The 4,808-nt window shown below is 44.4% G+C and overlaps 1 protein-coding gene across 4 annotated transcripts in view; it reads right to left on the reverse strand.

The window, feature by feature from the left end:
- The window catches only part of SH3KBP1 (SH3 domain containing kinase binding protein 1), a 470,950-nt gene that overhangs the window by 346,437 nt on the left and 119,705 nt on the right, over nt 1-4,808 (reverse strand). The window contains exon 1 of one of the 4 annotated variants that reach the window (XM_019524797.1): nt 4,099-4,103. The exons of the other annotated variants lie outside the window; for them this stretch is intronic. The gene's annotated coding sequence lies outside the window, so the exon portion shown is untranslated. Of the gene's footprint in view, nt 1-4,098; nt 4,104-4,808 lie in introns of those variants that run through there. 4 annotated transcript variants of the gene reach the window in all.

Here is a 4,808-nt window from a genome sequence, read left to right on the forward strand (position 1 = left end):
CAACTATGCTGGTGGCCCCTCAGACCCAACCTATAGCCCCCCATCCCTGCTGCTGCCCCTCACCCCTGACCTGCAGACCCCTGACCCTGCCATTGCCCCTCACTCCCTACCCACAGTCCCCCACTTCCCTGGGACCAAGCTGGTGCCCCTCACCCCCAACCACCAGCCCCCTGGCACTGCCAGTGCCCCTCAGTCCCCACCCACAGCTCCCCACAGCCCTGCTGGTTCCCCTCACTCCTGATCCGCACCCCCCTGCTCCCTCCAGCCCTGCCAGAGGGCATCTCTAGTTGCTCCCATCCTGAACAGACCAGAACGTGGAGGCTGCAGAGACTCTGGGTTTTGCAGGTAGCAGCGGAGTGAGTCCACCCATGGTGCAGGCTGGAAGGAGGAGAGGAAGCTGGTAGGTAGGTTTATACCATGAACCCTTCTCCTCAGGACCTCCATAATTCAGAGAAAATTGTAATATGTTTCTGAATTTTGGAACACAGAAAAAATGGCCTATAAAAGACAAAAAGCTAATCTCAATCTGAACTATCAAGTATTGCCACTCTAATATAAACCAAGAGCTAACATACACATTGGAAATGTATCCTATTAGATGGGTACAGAGACATTCAGGATGACACGAGCAAAAGATAAAGTTTTGAAATGCAGTTTTTAATGTTTTCTTAATCTTTCAAGAATCACTACTTATACTGATATAGCACTTCTATCTAGTCTGTGCTTAATTAGAAATTTTTGCATGTTATATTAAAAAACTAGATGGTTTGCGAAGAGAAAAAAAGGTTTGTCATACTTACAATTTCTGTACTGTGATCTATATTAAAAGGCTGGGCTTTTAGCTTCAGAATTTACTCAGACATTATTGTTAAAGGGAACGGTATTTTTTCTACAATGTCTGAATATAGAAGTTCCTTTCTATCAAAATATTTCCTTTAACGCAGAGGGAAATGGTCAAATCAGTTCTGCTGCTGTAGTTACAGCTAATATTTGCTAGTAGGCACAAAAAAGTACAATGTTAAAGACGCAATGAAAATCTGCTTCTCTCCCTGCCCCCTCCCCCCCAACTACAAAACTGCACAACCTAGTATTAATTGGTGATGGTATTCTAACCAAGATTAAGAGAATTTCTGCTTTTTTTCCCCCTCTCTAAATGAGCATTTTAAGTTTTTATTCTATGGATTCTTCCAACCGGACATCCCAGTAAATCACTGCAAGCCTTCCACAGCAACAAATCCAACACATTCTGGAGACAAAAAGTCCCAGACAGTAGGGCACTTTCATTTCTCCAAGCTATAGGGAGCTATGCAAATTTGTGGGCAAATTACTGTCACAGATGGCAAGATCACTTATCTAACGTTTCCACTTGCAAAAAAAGAAAACTGATTCCTTACATTCTGGGTGGGAGGGGGTTAATTTAATTAACCTACGTGCAGTCACAAGGGTTTTGTTTTTTTAAAACAAAAGCACAGAAATAGCAAATTGGAGGGGGAGGGGGAGAACAGATGCAAGTGAAGAAATAATGAGGCATTTCACAGTTCAAAAGTCTACAGCCTGTACATTGCTTGAAGCCAAGTATGATGGTAGTAATAAGAATACAGAACCATAGGAAGCCAAGAGAGCCCATGCAAGGCATTCTCATTATCAGAAGATGACAAAAGAAACATCAGAGACATTTTAGACTTTATGTCAGAAAGTATGCAACATTAAGAGTTCACAATGCTTCACCAGTCTCTCACTCCTAAACCGTCCTGTTTACTTCAAGAGATACAACTGCCGTGGTAATTTTCACTACCTGTAACTGCTGCAATAGACTGGCTGACAATTGCCTGTCCTTATTCATGCTTGTGGCTTTTTCATTAAAATAATTCAACAACACCGGGTCATTACAAGCATATTGAATCATAAATACAACTCTGGAACACTAAAACCACGGGCATGATTTTGCAGCAGCACAAATAGTAGCAGCACACATTTGTGCTGCTACTTTGTGCTGCAGTGCACACCCCTGCCCTTGCACTTTGCAACAGGACACATTTTTCTGATGCTCCATGTGCTGCAGGGAGGGCGGGGGGTAACTGGGGCACAGGGTGCCTCAGTGGAGGGGTAGCTGGCAGGCAACCCCCATGCTGAGGCACCCCGTGCCCCAGCCAGCTGGGGTACAGTACATGGAGACAGGCTGCCTGCTTCCACGTCTCCACATGCTGCAGAGCCCTGCCTTGAGGGTGGGGTGCAGTGTACCTCAAAACAGGGGAGCAAGCAGCACTGGTCTGGCTGCTCCCGTCTCTGCGTACCTCAGCGCAATGGAGCCCCTGCACTGAGAAACGTTTTGCCCCAGCCAGCCATGGAGCAGCTACCTGGGACTTAGTGTGCCTTGCAACAGGGGAGCAGCAAGCCCAGGGCTGCCTGCTCCCTTGTCTCAAGGCACACTAAACCCCAGCCAAATCGGGAGCAGCTGTCTGGGGTGCAGGGTATTTCAGTGCGGGGGATCCATGGCGCATGGAGATGGAGTGGGCAGCCCTGGGCTGCCTGCTCTCTGGTCTCCACGTTTGTCCTGGAGCACACAATTTAGGGTGCTTTGCGAAGATTTATTCTTCGGGGTTATTTGCTATCGGAAAATCTAGGTAGCAAATAGAGTATGTTGGCCGGGCGGGGTGCAATTAGTTGGTGAGTGCCGTGAGCCAGATTAAAGTACTTGGTGGGCAGATGCAGCCCATAGGCCATATTTTGCCCACCCTGAGCTAAGAGCTGGTGAAAAGTCAGCTGTGAAAGGGTTAAAACTGTAGCTTTTGCTAGAGCCAGGAGGAGGGGGATGAGCAAGCTGAAGGCTGGGCTCTGTCCCTGCTCCACACACCCATAACTCTGAAACAATCTTTTCTTCTTCCCGCTTTCCCAAAACTAAGGTCCATGTCTATTTTGAGGGGGAGAGTGAAGTATGCAAGAAAATATGGCACTCAACAGCTCATTAAACTCTCAGAGTTCTGCATTTCACTTTCAGGACCCAGCACCAGGATTAGTTCAGGACTCATCAAGACATTTGCCCAATTTATATTCTGATCTCACAAAGCCTTATACACACACAACATGAATTTTACATACTGTGAACGGGTCTAGAGAGTTCAATAGGAAGCCTGGAAACGTGTAAAGTTAGGTCTCAGCAGGATGACAGCCTTAGAGTGCTGCTTTTTGCAGGGAAATCCTTTCGTACTTGAACAAATCTCCTTAGGGCTCCATCTCTCTCTCTCTCTGTTAAACAGAGATTTTTGGACTCCATTCACTGCTGTCTGCATGTCTGTGTATGCAGTTTGATTATTGCTCCTTAGATGAAGGGGTTTCATACCAATGCAAAGTTTGTTGCAGTCTATAAACTTCCCACATTATTACTGGCTTCTATCCTACCCAGGACAGCACACAAAACAACAGACTCTCCCTATGCCTGAAGAAGGGTGTTTGTGCTGAAAAGCTTGCAAAGAACAATTTTTCCAACTAAAAGACACCACATCTACCCAAAGAACCTTGTCTGCCCCATTATTACTAGCACAAAGGGTTTAAAGTATGATGCGCTGATCTAAAATCATTATATCTTGGTTTAAATTCATTTAAGGGCACAACAACTGATTTAATTCCAAATTACCTTGCTTTTGTCAGTTCCAATAGGAATGGAATCATTATTTTATTATAGGTCTTTTTCTTAATAAAGGTGCATAGTTCTGTTCCTGAAGTGCTTCTCAAACACGATTAAGTGACATGGAAACATGCAGGTCTTTGAAACATATCTACATTAGAAATTAATGTAAATAATTTAGATAAAGTACAAATATAATAGAAACCTACTACATTGCATTTATAACTTGTCAATGTGGCAACATAAAAATAAAGTGACACCTGACATATAACACTTGGCATATGTCACGATGAGATCAAAGTTGCTGGACCACTGTAGCATGTAGTCATCTCTTTTCTTAATTCTTGCAGACTTCCCCTGTGTGTCCTGTTCCTCAGACACTCTCTGCCTGTCACTGCCCAAATTCCCATTACTAAGCAATTTTTTGTTTACCACCTCTCTGATCAGGCTGTACATTGTCCTTATTTGAATACCTCTGCTGCCTCTTAAATTTCATCCCATATGATGCATACAACTTAAGTCCATTATACAAGACCCTGCAGAAATCTTGTCTCCTCTTCCCACTCTATTTTTCCCATTTTCCAGTCATTTTTCTTTCTTCCAGCTTTCTACCTCCTCTTCACATCATTCATCTCCCAACATCTTCTAATCAGTAACCAACCTTGAGGAATTTACAATCTAGAAATAAAGCAAACAACTAATAGATAGTTCAGTTAGTCTATAAGGTACAACTCTACCCTGCCTTCTAAGTGAAAGATAAGACAGACAGACATGCTGGAGGAGAACACAAGAGAAGAACTGTTCCTTAATGGAGAAGGGGTGACCAGGGCAGTAGTTCCAGGTGCTGACTTGGGGAGTAGGTAAGAAGGAAGAGGTGGAAAAAAACAGCTGGAGCCACAGCCACACGCTCATGCCAGAGGCATTGGCCACCAGAGTTCAACTCTGCACCAGGCACTCTGCTGCCCTGTTAAGCCTCCAGAGATCAATGACACAAAAATGGCATGCACTGAAGTCAGCACTGAAAATCAGCAGCCTAACCGCTGTTGGGGATTCTATAGGCATGATGGCAAAGGAGAGCTTTAAAAAGAAGGGTCTTAAGGAAGAAACAGCTCTGTGGATAAGATACTTTATTGATGCGTATAGGTAAGCTTCTCATGCGGGGTAGTGTGAGAGAGCATATTAA

Source organism: Gavialis gangeticus, unplaced genomic scaffold (assembly GCF_001723915.1).
Source record: "Gavialis gangeticus isolate Ggan-Ray unplaced genomic scaffold, GavGan_comp1, whole genome shotgun sequence".
Lineage (NCBI taxonomy): Eukaryota > Metazoa > Chordata > Crocodylia > Gavialidae > Gavialis > Gavialis gangeticus.